Consider the following 15,576-nt stretch of genomic DNA (forward strand, 5'->3'; position numbering starts at 1 on the left):
TGTGTGTGGAACAGCAAGAAATCCAGTTTGTTGGAAGGACAGTGTTTGTGAAAGGGAGTGGTAGGTGAAGCAGCTTGAGTGATGGGTTGGGAGTGAACCACGGACGGAGGTCAAGGCAGGCGAAGAAATTGGGATTTGTTGCCATTCTGCAAAAGTACGGCCATGGAGACCCACCCAAGCAGGAGTGCATACATGGAGCATAGTTTAGGAGATGACGGGGAGCACAGAGAGCAGGGGCAGTGGAGAGAATTCTGCAGATAGGGAGACCAGCAAGGAGGATCCGGCAGGAATCCACTCAAAAGTCAAGAGAATGAGGATGGAGAGAACAGGCGTGACAGCAGGGGTGGGAGGAAGGGGGCAAATGTGTCCACGAAGCAGGTCAGGTGAACAATGCCCCACATCAGGGTTCCTGGAGGTGGGTCAAAGGCAGGAGCCTCTCATTGCCGCTCTTTCCTCAGGCCCGGGTTCCATCTTCTTGGGAAGCCCTCACCTGTGTTCCACCAAAGAACAGTGAGAGAGGCTGGGGAGAGGAGCTCAAGTCCCAAAGTGATAGGAACCAGAGGTTTTGAACCAGTTCTGCTGAGTTCCCAGGATCATTGTCACCCCCATGTAGAGAGGTGGGGAGGGGTCCACTTAATTTCCTCCAAAAGTCGGGGTGAAAAGAGCCATTCTCCTAAGAACCCATTTTTCTTTCTCTTCCTGATCATAACGGTGATAAGACCAGGGGCTCTGTGGTGGAAAGAGCATGGGCTCTGGAATCAGACCTGGGTCCTGGTCCCAGCAAGCTGTGTCACACTGGTCAAGTTACTTAACCTCTCTGAGCTTTGGCTTCCTCTTAAGTAACGTGGGAATATTAATACCTACCTGGCCGAGTTGTTCTGAGGGGTAAATAGACAATGCACCATATATGCTTGTATATAAGGTGAGCTCTTTGTCCCCCTGAAAACTTAGCCCTCAGAAGGAAAAAGGAACTACCTTATATTTGTGTCCCTACTAAGTCTTCCTATTATGGGGTGTATCAGAGGCCTCTTAAAGGCCACTTCATAGCCTCTCAGACTCACTTGTTTCCAAGGTAACTCCCAGCTGCTGTGGCCACCAGCTGTGTGGCTTCACATGGGAGTAACTCATCGACAGTGTCCCACTTCCTGCTGCACCTTCTTCCTGCCCCTTCTGGGTCTCCCTGCAGACACTGCCATTTTGCTGTGAGGTCCATTCAGTGCCCATGCTGAGCATCCCAGGAGGGGAGGGACGATAGCTCCCCAAGGACGAATATTGACCCCAGGGAGACTAGGGCAGGGGTATGAATTCTTCCCTCTCATCCCACCTGAGCCAAAACGCAATTATAAGGCCTCTTGGAGGGTGTCTTGAGAGATGGAACACTTGCTTGCCTTGATACCAACAAGGGTGCAGCTCAGGAATGCACCTTATACCTGCCCCTGCCCAGCACCCGGCTCCTGCCTGCGCATTCCCTGATAAAGTGGTAGCTGGAAGACTTTGCCCGAGGAATTCTTTCCCTTTATATTATTTTGATAAAGTACTGTTTGAGAAGGACAAATTGTTCTGAAACGATGTTCTGTCAGTGCAGTTTGGAATGGTTATAAGGGTCGCTTTACACAATGGATTTTTCAAAGGAGGCAAATTTAATATAGATATAGTCATAAATCTGTATTATCTGAGGATAATACAGATTTAGCCATAAATCTAGGGATATGACCTCACAATAGCAAATACTAGATATCACTGAAAACAGGCCTTTTCAGGATCACTTTAAAAAGCAATACTAATGGGGTTATTTTATAAATATCGTAAATACACATTTAGAGAATGAATGAAAAAACCATCTGTACTAAGTCTTATGAAAATGGATATTTGGAGCCTAAGGTAAATTTTCATTACCAGCCTATTGTATGGACTCAAAAAGCAATGTTATCTCAAAGCAACTGAGTGGGAAGTAAAGTCGCCGTGTTTTGGAAAACTGTTAGATGCCTCAAAAAGTGACTTTAGTTGTGACAAATACAGTGATAGTAAAGGGAATATGAAGCACTTATGTAAGGTGGTTTTATGCATATGAGATTGGGAATGTTTAAAAGCAGTATTTCTGAATTACTATAATTTTTATAATACATCTTGATAAATTAATAAATATAACAGGTAGACATTTGTCTATTTCATTTACATTTCTAAAAGTTTATACCCTCACATTGGTCAAAACCTTTCTTTTGATCTTTAATCTTTCAAAAATGGAGGCTCATCATTCTTTTTGTGTTTGCTGTCTATTTAAACATTTGTGGTACACAAAGGGCTTGGCACAAAGGAAGGAGTTAACAGATGCTAGCCCCTTTGCCTTCTTACTTCCTAATTAATGGCTCAATTCTCCTTGCTCTTTGCGGCTCAGATTCCACCAGGAGTTAGTTTGCTTCACTTTGCTTTGTTTTCTCTAACAAGGGAGGCAGACTTGGGCTAGAAAAGCACCTGAATCTTTTTACCTGATATGTCCTGGCTGTCTTTCTACCATACAGCTGATGAGGGGTGATGGTGGGGTGCTAATTAAATTGGGATAATCTAATTTTTGCTGATGAAAATGATATATCATTTTGCCCAAGAGATATCATTCTTAGGAGACCTCACTCTGCTTGCCTTGAAGAGACAGGACACCTGCCCAATTGCAGGTCAGAGCCACACAGAAAAAATGTGCAGGGAAATATTTCTTATTGGGAATATTTTCTCATTACCACAGAGGCAGTGGTGCTCAGTGGTGGCTAAAACCAGACGGACATTAATGTGGCTGCTCTGGGTAAAGAGAATCACTGAGGGGCTTCCCTGGTGGTCCAGTGATTAAGACTTCGCCTTCCAAAGCAGGGGATGCAGGTTCTATCCCTGGTTGGGGAGCTAAGATCCCACATGCCTCACAGCCAAAAACCCAGAACATAAAACAGAAGCAATATTGTAACAAATTCAATAAAGACTTAAAAAAAAAAAAAAAGGTCCACATCAAAAAAATCTTTAAAAATAAAAAGAATCACTGATTTTTGCCCTTCTTAATCAAGGATGCCTCTTAATAGGGCAGTAGGTTGCTTCATTATTATAATTTTTTATCGCGTCCACTTGGGGACTTCAACAGCACCTTGGTTCTGTAGCAGCTTGTTACTGTAGACAGGATCCATACATTGATGGTACCATGTTCTTAGGAGCCACAGGCAGAAAAGTTGCCATTTGGGTATCTTCTTACAGCTGGAGAAGGAAAGCAATTGGTAGATGCAAGCCCTGGGACCAGGCTCTTGAGTGGTCTCTGGGTCTCTGGTCACCCAGCAGGTGAGTCTAGAGCAAGGCTCTGAAGCCAGCTCCAAAAAGGGAACAGAAAAATGGCTTCTTATTAGCTGACCAGGTGACCAGGGATAGCAGTGGTCTGGGGTCAGCCAGGCCAGGTGTGAATTTCAGGTCCTCTACTTACTAGCTATGTAAACTTGGGTGTATTAATTAACGTTTTTGCTTTCCATTTCTTTGGTTCAAAATGGGGATAACAATAGCCCCTCTCCCTTTCCCCATAAAGTTGTTGGAAGGATGAAATAAGGTAAATATGGGAAATGCTTTGCATATTGTCTGGCACCAACTACTCCAGAGATGTGAGCTATTATTATTGAGTATATTACATTTTCTTTAAATCGCATTTGGCCACATCCTACTCATGTGTCATTAAGGAATTCCTTCTCTGAAGATACTGTTTTTCCTAAGAAAAATGTACATACAGATACCCCCCAAATTTTACAGATAATTTTAGAGAATTCAATAACCCTCTGAGTTCCAGACTGAAAAACATCGTGTGGCATAACACAGGGCTTTACTTCTAAACATCCTAAAACATTCACAGTTTCACAAATAGAAATATTAACTCACATATGAGATTACCTTATATTCAACCATTTCCTCTGTACTTTAATCTCTCTATTTCCTTTTCAGTGGAAGACGTCAACTTGGTTAATTACCTTTAGAGCTTCAAATATCTTAATCAATAATTGGACTGTTCACAATTTGTGGGTTAAGAAGTGGAAATCTGTACTGCAGAGTAGGCTTCAGTCCTCAAATGCGCGCGCAGGGTAAAGTGTTTCTACCTTTGGGAAAATGTTGGAAATGAGAAATCCTTCCAAGTTGCTTGAATACCTGACATCCTTTTGGGGGGAAATATGGGGAATATTTTCTCAGTCTTCTGAGGTTAGATGCCCTGATTTCCTTAGAGGTCAATAGAATTCTGAGGGACACATTCTGCTGGAATTTGCCAGTTTCTGTTACCCAGTTTTCAAATATTTTATGAAAAACTCTTTCTGAATCATTGGTTATTTCAAATGCCACAGATTCTTCTAGTTGGTTTAATGAATCAAATAAGTCATGAAGAATGACTTTACTAACCAAAATGGCGCCTAAGTAGAGCAGTCCAAGTCTCCATATCAATTATCGAAGCTTTGTTTTATAGTACTGCCAGAGGTGGGGAGAAGTGATGGATAAGAGTCTGAATAATAATGAATAATAATAACAACAGCAGCATTAATAGCAGCTGTTATTTACAGAGCATCTACTATTATAGCACTGGGCTAGGCATTGTGCTCTTCAGTTCATATGCATTGTCTGATTTAATCTTCACAACAATCCCATAAGACAGGGCTCACATATGAGGAAAATGAGGAGCCAAGAAGTGCTTCTTTTTCAACTTCAGTGGTATCAAATCAAGAATATCCAAACTTTTCCAGAGAAAAAGCAAACCGAAGTCTTATGATTACCTACATTATGGATGGAATCGAGTGGAAAAGAAGTAGGAAGTTAGGAGAGATGGGGGAAGGGGGACTTGCTGAAAATTAAAGTTACCCACAAATGTGCTGCTGGGGAGGCTTTCATCACAACTCACCATGGAGGAGGCCTTGAGGCGGTGGTGGCTGACTGAGGACCACTCCAGGTCTGTTGAAGGGGGGATTCTGAGGTGTTAATTAAACATAGCCTTCTCCCTTCTGCCCTCCAGATTCTGCATCCATTGAGAAGTAAACAGGAGTTATACAGGGAGAAAAGCATCCACTTTCTAGATAGCCAAGCTGATTGGAGAGCATGATTAGACCTTTGGAAAACAAAGTGGTTTGACCCCATTCCTCCAAATCAAACCTGGGGTACTGGGCACAGGAAAGCAGCATGGAGCATTAGGCCTGGCCTTACACTTGCGAGTCTAGGAGACTGTGAGATGGGAAGAAGGAGGGAACCTCAAGTGTGCCTTTAACCCATTAACCTTGCCCAACAGAGAACATGCACATCCAGGGACCAATGGATGTCAAACTCTAGTCATCTCAACAACCAGATAATCACTCTGCCCACAGGAGGAGGATTGAGAGGTTAAGAGAGGGATCAGAAGCATTATTCCAGAAGTCTGTCCTCTGGAGAATAGAATGGAGGTTCCCTCTCCTCTACAGAAATGTGAAGACAGGTTACTGAACCTCCTGCCTCAACCCTCATGTCACCCTGACGCCCAACAGGAACCTCTACCATAAAGCCCTATGTGCTCAATTTTAATTCGCTTTTCTCTAATGGATGCCACATATCACAGGAATCCAAGATCTAGACTCAAATAGAAATAGATAAAACAATAACAGGAGCATAAAGAAACAAAGTGCTTCAGGCAGATTCTCCACCACCAATGAAAGAATAAACTGCTACTCATATGCTGCTCAGGTGTGGACGTATGAAAATTGTATGTAAAAATACATAAAGCATATAGTTCTAAGTCTATCGATGACGTGGACTATGGTGATGATTTGTTAGATACAACACCAGATGCATGATCCATGAAACAAATAGTTGATTATTATGAAGTTAACCTTATGGGAGTTCCCTTGTGTGTTATTTGTCATTTTTCCCTTGTTGCTTTTAATATTATTTCTTTGTCTTTAATTTTTGTTAATTTGATTACTATATGTCTTGGCATGTTCCTCCTTGGGTTTATCCTGCCTGGGACTCTCTGCACTTCCTGGACTTGGGTGGCTATTTCCTTTCCCATGTTAAAGAAGTTTTCAACTATAATCTCTTCAAATATTTTCTCAGGTCCTTTCTCTCACTCTTCTCCTACTGGGGACCCCTGTAATGCGAATAATGGTACATTTAATGTTGTCCCAGAGGCCTCTTAGGCTGTCTTCATTTCTTTTCATTCTTTTTTCTTTATTCTGTTCTGCAGCAGTGAATTCCACCATTCTGTCTTCCAGGTCACTTATCCATTCTTCTGCCTCAGTTATTCTCCCATTGATTCCTTCTAGTGTGTTTTTCATTTCAGTTATTGTATTGTTCATCTCTGTTTGTTTGTTCTTTAGTTCTTCTAGGTCTTTGTTAAACATTTCTTGCATCTTCTCGATCCTTACCTCCATTCTTGTTCCGAGATCCTGATTCATCTTCACTATCATGATTCTGAATTTTTTTTCCAGAAGGTTGCCTATCTCCACTTCACTTAGTTGTTTTTCTAGGGTTTTATCTTGTTCCTTCATCTGGGACATCTACCACTGCCGTTTAATTTCTTCTAAATTTCTGTGATTGTGGTTTCCGTTCTGCAGGCTGCAAGATTGTAATTCTTGCTTCTGCTGTCTGCCCTCTTGTGAATGAGGCTATCTAAGAGACTTGTGCAAGCTTCCTGATGGGAGGGACTGGTGGTGGGTGGAGGAAGGTCTTGTCCCTCTGGTGGGAAGGGCCATGCTCAGGAAAACCTGCTTGTCTGCTGATGGGTGGGGCTGTGTTCCCACCTTGTCGGTGGTTTAACCTGAGGTGACCCAGCACTGGAGCTTACAGACTGTTTGGTGGGGCTAATGGCAGCCTCTGGGAGCGCTCACGCCAATGGGTACTTCCCAGAACTGCTGCTGCCAGTGTCCTTGTCCCCACAGTGAGCCCCAGCCACCCCCTGCCTCCACAGTAGACCCTCCAATACCAGCAGGTAGGTCTAGCCCAGTCACTTATTGGGTCACTGCTTTTTTCCCCTGGGTCCTGGTGCACATGAGATTTTGTGTGTGCTCTCCAAGAGTGGAGTCTCTGTTTCCCCCAAGAGTGGAGTCTCTGTTTCCCCCAGTCCTGTGATCAAACCCCACTGACCTTCAAAGTTAGATTCTCTGGGGACTCTTCCTCCCATTGCTGGACCCCCAGGCTGGGAAGCCTGATGTGGGGTCAGAAGTTTCACTCCTGGGGGATACTTCTGTGATATAATTGTTTTCCAGTTTGTGGGTCGCCCACCCAGTGGGTATGGGATTTGAGTTTATCACAATTGTGCCCCTCCTACCGTCTCGCTGTGGCTTCCTCTTTATCTTTGCATATAGGGTATACTGTTTTGGTAGGTTCCAGCATTTTATTGTCAATGGTTGTTCAGCAGTTAGTTGTGATTTTGGTGTTTTCATAAGAAGGGGGCAAGCTCGTGTCCTTCTATTCAGCCATCTTGAGCTAATCTCCCACTAACATTTGACAGAGACTCAAAGGCAGACAGAGGAGTGGGATAGCTTTACAGGTGGAAAAAAGGGGGAGGCTTCAGGTATTCCCTGATTGGAGGCTGTTGGCATGGGGAAGCTCCAGAGGGCTAACTAGAAATGGGGCATCCTAGGTGACTGGTTAGGGGATGTATTTGGCTTTCTCTGGTTGGTCCTAAGTTGGAAGCTGTCAGTTATAAATCAAGTCCTGGCAGATTGTTACAGAAGTTATTGTTTAACTTCCTGGATTGTCACTGGAGATAGCAATCTGGCTTCCTCAAGTCTGACTTATACCAGGCTGGCTTCCTGGGTTGCTTATTGCAGATAAAGAGGTTGGTTTCCTGGGCAGGTTACTGTAGGTTGTGGGTCAAAGTTCTATTTTTTTATTTTTTGTGGTACACGGGCCTCTCACTGTTGTGGCCTCTCCCGTTGCGGAGCACAGGCTCTGGACGCGCAGGCTCAGCGGCCATGGCTCAAGGGCCCAGCCGCTCCACGGCATGTGGGATCTTCCCGGACCGGGACACGAACCCGCGTCCCCCTGCATCGGCAGGCGGACTCTCAACCACTGCGCCACCAGGAAATGTTGCACAACATTGTGAATGTACTAAATGCTACTGAACCGTATACTTCAAAAAGTTTAATTTTATATTATGTGAATTCTGCCTCAATTTTAAAAAGTGGGGGCATATAATTAAACCAAAATAAAACCTATAGTGGGCATCCTACATCTTTCTAAGATGATTCATTGCTGGGACTCAGACATGTCCAGGCCTGCCTAGAAATTATGAGCTGGGCTGCCTGAGGGACAGAGGTCCGCCTGAGAAAGGATCTGCTCCTACAGGAAGAGAAAAAGGCAGGCTTGATCCAGTAAGGCATGGGGGAGGGTGATTCAAAGAATTAAGTGTTTCTGGCCCTCACCTTTCCCTGATGTAACTGCATGTCCCCTGTATTCTAGGCCACCTGGGTTGCCCTTTCCTTTAGTATCAGGCCCCAGCTCTGTCTTGACAGTAGGATACACTCCCAAATAGTGCTAATAGCTCCAAGGGGTAGTGCTGCTAACACAGCCTGCCAGGGCGCTCTCGTCACTTGTACCAAAATTCTGCTCTGGTTTTTTCTCACACTGCTTCTGACCAATCCACTACCTCTCCATGCCACACTACCTTCTTCCCAGCATATGTTCTTGATGCCCGCTGAAGGCTTTTGTAATGATGGAATTGTTACTGCATGGGGAACCCCTTCCAGGGCCTGAGAGAGGGCTCCTGTCTAACACTCGGAAATGAATTGTCCGAGGAGACACACATACTGACAAAGCAAAAGACTTTATTGGGAAGGGGCACCAGGGCAGAGAGCAGCAGGGTAGGGGAACCCAGGGGAACTGCTCTGCCACACGGCTCACAGTCTCAGGTTTTAAGGTAATGGGGTTAGCTTTCTGGCTTGTCTCTGGCCAATCATCTTGCTTGTGCCCATATTTGGTCTGACTCGGGTCCTTCCTGGTGGTGCCCACGTCTCTCAGCCAAGATGGATTCAAGTGTGAGGATTTCTGGAAGGTTGGCCAGACATATTACGGGCTGGTGTCTCCTCCCTACTTTTGCCCCTCCCGAATTCTTCCAGTTGGCTGTAGCTTGTCAGTTCCGTGTTCCTTATTGGGACTTCCTGTTGTGAGATAACTCACGGCAAGCAGTCATTATCCTGCCTGGCCAGGGTGGGCGGTTTCAGTCAATTACATCATTAAACAAGGAACCTGGCTGGGCACCAGGCATCACTTTCCCTAAAGTCCTGGGTCAAATCTACCCAGGCCACTCTCATGGCAGAGGCCTCCTTCCGGCCCTGACCATCATCATGCACCTGGAGCCTATTCCCTCAGTACAGAGGTCTATTTCCAATTTTCTCTCTCCTTGAAGTCTAGAAACATTTTCACTCCTCCCCCCTCTCTTTTCTCCTGGACTGGCTCAGAGAAAACCAAACGTCAGAGATCATCAAAGCCAGGATAAGCTACTAGTAAAAGCAGGACATTATTTCAGAGAGGGAAACATTACACAAACTTTAAAAAGAATTCAACCTAATTAGCAATCAGAGAAATACTAAATACAACCTGCATTTTATACCCACCAGATTGACAAAAACGAGAAAGACTAACAATACCAGCTGTTGGCAAGGAAGTGGAGCAATGAGGCTCCATCACCCGCTGACTGTCAGAGTGAAATGCAGTAACGAGGGACAGTGTCCAGCAAGAGCACATGCTCAGTGTCGCTGGCCTCACTAGCCCTGCGTCCTTTCACTTCATAAAGGCAGAGCAAATCCTCTTTGCATCAACAGGAACATTCCAGACCAAGGTCTGGCCTCCCCTTCACGTAACCTCTCTGCCAAAGCAAAGTCTCCGTAGGATGGCTCCGCCCCCATCCCTTCGGGCGACTGGCACAAGAGGCAGGCCTGGGGTTCTTCCTGCCTCTGCTCCCCCTCGGGGCTCCCAGTGAGCCAGGCTGGGACCTGGGACCTGGGACCCTTTGCTGCAGTGCTTGCACCTGGACAACCGTCTCCTCGAGTAACGGAATACAAAGAAACTATAAGGGACTAAAAATAACGGCACGCATGTGCAGCTTGGGCAAATTATGAACAATAAGATACAAAAAAGGCCAAAGTCCAACTGCCACTTCTGAGGTGCTGGGATTAAAAGCAGGGTATTACCCGTGATCCCCGCACACAGCACCACCAAAGGGGTGAGCAGACCATCTAAGCCAGCCCTCCAGTGGACCCCCTCCCACCCCATTTAAGGAAGCAGCTCATTCCTCCCCAACCACCTGGGGATCAAGCATGAGCACCTGTTACTTGTTCTCTCTCCCTTGTGCTGAAGCATGAGTCCCAGTAAAGCCTTGCCTGAATTTCTCTCCTGGCCTCTTATCAGTTTCTGTTGATTAAAGGGTCCAAGGACCCAGTGTTCCCACCCTGGGTCAGTGTCACAAAGGTGGATGAAAGGATTTCCAGCTCCTGCAGTGCCCTCCTTCCACTGGGCCTTGCCGCTTTAGGGCTGGCATGCTTCGTGCCGGGGTCAGCAGCACCTTTGGCCCTGGGCTAGGTCTCTGCAGGGAGCAGAGTGGGAGCACAGACATGCAGACGTCTTGGGTAGATGAGGGCACCCTCCTCGGCGCTCCAGGAAGCTGGAGTAAAGGCCCTTCCACAGAGAGAAATAAAGGCTAGGACCAGCTGGTGATGAAGTTGGTGATGGTACATATTGGTTCTCCAATTTGATACCCTGCTGGCCTGGCTGGAAACCAACAACAAAATGCTAGTAAATCAGGTAATCCTCTGGAGCCAATTCTGTAGAATGCTTCTCAAAGGGAGGTCTTCAAACTATTAGCATCAGGACTTCCCTGACGGTCCAGGGGTTAAGATTCTGCCCTTCCAATGCAGGGGGCACGGGTTCAATCCGTGGCCGGGGACCTAAGATCCTGCCTGGTGCAGACAAAAAAAAAAAAAACAAAAACTCTTCACATTAGCATCAGGTGCAAATTTGTTTAGACCTGGATGCTCAGGTCCTACCCTAGGCCTCCTGAATGAGAGCTGAGGAACCTACACTTTAAGGAATTCCTCAGAGGACTCCCCGCCATCAGGGGATTCAGGAGCCTCTCTGCGAAGACAGCTGAGCCTCTGAGGACACCTGGGCTCCGCCTCCTCCTATTAGCTCAGTCTCTTCACTGATGATCAGGGAGCCCCACACATCCAAGGGACTCAAGGATTGTTCTCCAAGCGCATTCCATCTGCAGAACACAAACTCCTTGTGCCAGAATTCCTTTAAGAGGCTTTGTTTTGTAGAATGTCTGAACAGTGTCCTTCAAGGAGATGTTCATATCCCTAACGGGTTGTCAACATCATTTTTTGCTTTAATTGTGATATTGTGAAACATGAGATTTGGAACGCGTCTTAACACAGTTTAGTCTGTTATAGCCTGAAAGCCGCTTGGGATTTGTTCCTTTAATGTATGTATCACATAAAGGGAGGAGGGGGCAGGGGGCTGTGTGCAGAGCTTCAGGTGCCTTCACCCCCTGCCCTCACCTCACAGAGGTGGGCTCCAGGTCAGCTTGCCCTTTAGTGTACCGGGTTGCCTGAATTTTTTCCCATGGGTACGCTCTGTATCTTCTTCTTCCCTCATTTTCCCCCTCCAGCTTTTACTCTGGAGTCTGTAAAGGTAATAATGCCAAAGACAGACCAAAAGCAGGATTTTACACATTGACTTGAATCTCTTGTTACTCACAGTTTGGAATTGTTACTTAGTTACCAGAAGAGTCTGGCTTGGACTCCAAGAAAATTAGTTTGACGCTAAAAACTTAAAAATGCCAGATGTGCTCCAATGTTTAGACAGGCTTGGCAGATGAAAAGTTCCAGAATTGGAAAATGGTACAAGCATGAAACCCACTCAAAATTCACAGACCTCTGCATTTACGCATTTTCCCCTCTTTTTTCTCCTCCTGGTCAATTAATTGTGTATGGGTGGGCCGCAAATCCGTGCTCTGACAAACATTCCTTCACCTGCAACAAATGATTTATCATGGCTTTTCCCAGAGGCAGTCTACATTTCTATGAACTTAAAAAAGTAGTGGGGCTTCCCTGGTGGCGCAGTGGTTGAGAGTCCGCCTGCCGGTGCAGAGGACACGGGTTCGTGTCCCGGTCCGGGAAGATCCCACATGATGCGGAGCGGCTGGGCCCGTGAGCCATGGCCGCTGAGCCTGCGCGTCTGGAGCCTGTGCTCCGCAACGGGAGAAGCCACAGCAGTGAGAGGCCCGCATACCGCAAAAAAAAAAAAAGAAGCAGTGGTTCCTGCTCTAGAAAAGGAAGAAGGCGGAATCTCGATGGAGCCCCCCTATTATTTTTTATTTATAGAAAATCATAGATGAGGAAGCATTGCAATTTGTAAATATGTATGGTATGTCTCCCCTGCTAAACCTGTGTTATTAACACCACAGATCGAAGTCTGATCCAGCCCACCTGGGGTGGGGCCCCTGAGGATTTGCATTTTTAACAAGTTCCCAAGCGGTGCTGATGCTGCTCACCTAGGGACCCCACTTTAAGAACCACTGGTCAGAGCAGTGATTCTCTCAGCCTTGGCTGCACTTTAGGAGCACGGCGGGGGGCGGGGGGCGGGGGGCGGGTTAAAAACCTGAATGCCTGGACCCACCTCAGAAGAGCAGTTGGTTGTGAAAGTCACGTCAGCACTTTCAATCACTCTAGGGCTGTGTTTCCTCAATCTTGGCTGCACATCGATCACCTGGGGAGTTATATATTTTTTTAATTAATTAATTAATTAATTTTTGGCTGGGTTGGGTCTTCGTTTCTGTGCAAGGGCTTTCTCTAGTTGCGGCAAGCGGGGGCCACTCTTCATCGCGGCACGTGGGCCTCTCACTGTCGTGGCCTCTCTTGCTGTGGAGCACGGGCTCCAGACGCGCAGGCTCAGTAGTTGTGGCTCGCGGGCCCAGTTGCTCTGCGGCATGTGGGATCCTCCCAGACTGGGGCTCGAACTCGTGTCCCCTGCACTGGCAGGCAGATTCTCAACCACTGCGCCACCAGGGAAGCCCACCTGGGGAGTTTTTAAAACCCTAGCGCCCCGGCTTCTGCTCACCTCAGGCCTATTCCCAGGCATTAGTGGTTTTGAAGTCTCCCCAGGTGAGTCACACATGCAGCCTGCAGCGTGGAGAGCTGCCAGAACGCAGGACCCTTATCACTGAACAGATGCCATGGCTCTGGGAGGGGCACGTGCGCTTCAGAGTTAAACCCTAACCACGTCAGGAGCAGTTTCTTTTTTCTGTCTTTTCTCCCATGAAGTGGGTTTTGAATTAGAGGCTCTAAATCCGCTTATGTTAATGCTGGAGGGGTTCAATGGCATTTTAATGGTCACAAGCAAAGAGGATCACTACACTCTTTCAAGGTCAGGGAAGCTTCCACTTTGAACGAAAAAATGGCCTTGACTTTGCTATTATCTTCTTTTGGGGGTGGGAGCGGAGGCTGAACGTATCGCCTCATTGGGAAGGCGACGTTTGAGGGACACTGGGTGAGAGGTGAAGGAGCCTGTTGGTGTGTTTGAACCAGCCCCACCCAATGTGGCTGCAGGCTGTGAGAGAGGAACGGAAGAAATGGAAGTAGGGAGGATGGTCTGGGGAGGCCTGCCCGGTGCTCAGGACAGCTGGGGCATGGGGGGGTCCAGGTGCCTCAGGACAAGTCAGAAGGGGACTAAATGGGGACTCAGGGAGGCTTGGAAAACACCATTTGGCTTAAGCCTGGTGCTGAATGTGACTTTTTTTTGATGAGGGACCCAAAGAACACACTTCCCCTTCAAAGAAGGTGATTTAGACTAAGCCGCTTTATGGAGTTCTTAATCACACATGGGCCCTTAAACCAGAAAGGACCCCAAAGATCACCCAGTGTAGTTCTATCCAAACTATGTTTTGCTGAGCTCTGGGGATTCCCAATGGTTCTCTGAGGGGCCCAGAGATGGGAGGGGAGGTGAGAACCGTGGTAGAGCCCAGTAGTGGCCTGAGGGGGGGACACTAACCCTCACCCATAGGCATAAGATCTAGTTAGTCCTGCACATGCTGTGCAGCATCAAGACAATAAAAGACAACGCAGGGCACCTGCTCACTCCCGCCAGCCACCCTCCTAAGCACTTCCCATGTGTGAACTCATTCAGTCCTCACCAACTCTGTGAAGTAGTTCTATCCCCCTCTTAACAGTGAGCAAAGGAGCCCAGCGAGGCCAGAGAAGTTGTCCAAGGTCACAGTCATAAGTGGCTGAGCTGAGACTCACACTGGACAGCCTGGCTGCAGAGCCCAGCCTCCAGCACTGGGCTGTCCCCCTCCAGCTCACTGCCGTGGGCATTCCTGAGTCTGCTTGGCCACACGAGGGAGGCTCAAGGCTTCCCCACCCACAGTTCAGCCAGTGTTCCTCCCAAGCCACTCCAAGGTGGCAAGGCCCCTCCTCTTTATCTCCAAGAAGGCACCTCTGTCTTTGCTGCTACAGATGAGTGGAGGGTGTACGTCTGCTTCCACGTGGTGGGGTGGGCACCAGCTCCCTCAGAGCCTGTCCTTCTCCAGGGCAGCCTGCCTCACAGGCCTCCTCCAGGCCAAGCCGGCAAAACCACTGTGGACGGGTGCTTCACTGAGGGCTGGGCAGGTCTCAGGGCGGACAGAGGCAGGGCAAAGGTTGCCCTCTCTCTAGCTCATGTGTTGTCCTCTACTTTTCCCGAGAAGGTCTTTCCAACTCCGTCCCTCTGCAAAGAGAGGGCCTCTTGGGGTGTCACCTCCTTCCCTCCCTCACTTTCTCCCCAGAAGAGGAACCCCCGTTCACATCCTCAAGTTCTTACTCTGGCGCTCGCTGCCCCACTTTATTTGCAGAAGTAAATGAGGAGACCGAGGTTCTGGCTGTGGATTCTGGTAACTTGCCCTGAGGCTGCTTTGGGCCCTTTGAGGTTTTTCTCTGGGCTTTTTTGCAGGTGGAGGCTTGAGAGGGCACTGAGCCCATTCCGGTGAACTGGGACCCTTTCAGATCAGCCTCCTGATCTGAAAAGAGCCATCTGGGGGAGGGGAGGGGAGGGGGGGAGGGGAGGGAGGGGAGAGGAGGGAGGGGAGGGAGGGGAGGGGGGAGGGGAGGGGGGAGGGGAGGGGGGAGGGGAGGGGGAGGGGAGGAGAGGGGAGGGGAGGGGAGGGGGAGGGAGGGGAGAGGAGGGGAGGGGAGAGGAGGGGAGAGGAGGGGAGGGGAGGGGAGGGGAGAGGAGGGGAGAGGAGGGGAGGGGAGGGGAGGGGAGGGGAGGGGAGGGGAGGGGAGGGGAGGGGGGGAGGGTAACTTTGCCAAGCAGAGGACTAGTTACTAGTTTCTGTGGGAAAGCATGCAGCTTTGGATCAAAGGAGGCTATTGATCCCTTAGCAGACCTCACACCTTGTGGAACCTTGTGGAACAGCCTTTGTCCTCTAAGCTTGGCTGTGGGCCTTGCCAGTGGGGTACCACCATGATCATGCTCAGAAGTGTTTGCCTTCCCTGCCCGACCTGAGGCTGCGTGCCTTCTACGTGAAGCCACTCGCACTGTAAACGGCTCTTCATTCCAGGAGGAATGGCGCTGGATTCT

At 48.0% G+C, this 15,576-nt stretch overlaps 1 long non-coding RNA gene across 1 annotated transcript in view; it reads left to right on the forward strand.

Annotated features, from left to right (window-relative positions):
- Positions 1-6,649: 6,649 nt before the first annotated feature.
- The window catches only part of LOC149746947 (uncharacterized), a 69,450-nt gene continuing 60,523 nt past the window's right edge, over positions 6,650-15,576 (forward strand). Inside the window, exon 1 of the long non-coding RNA XR_016388376.1 lies at positions 6,650-6,949. This is a non-coding gene — a long non-coding RNA (uncharacterized LOC149746947). The remainder of the gene's footprint in view (positions 6,950-15,576) is intronic.

Source organism: Delphinapterus leucas, chromosome 17 (genome assembly GCF_059928025.1).
Source record: "Delphinapterus leucas isolate spDelLeu-1000000601 "Yukka" chromosome 17, BTC_Dleu_Yukka2, whole genome shotgun sequence".
Lineage (NCBI taxonomy): Eukaryota > Metazoa > Chordata > Mammalia > Artiodactyla > Monodontidae > Delphinapterus > Delphinapterus leucas.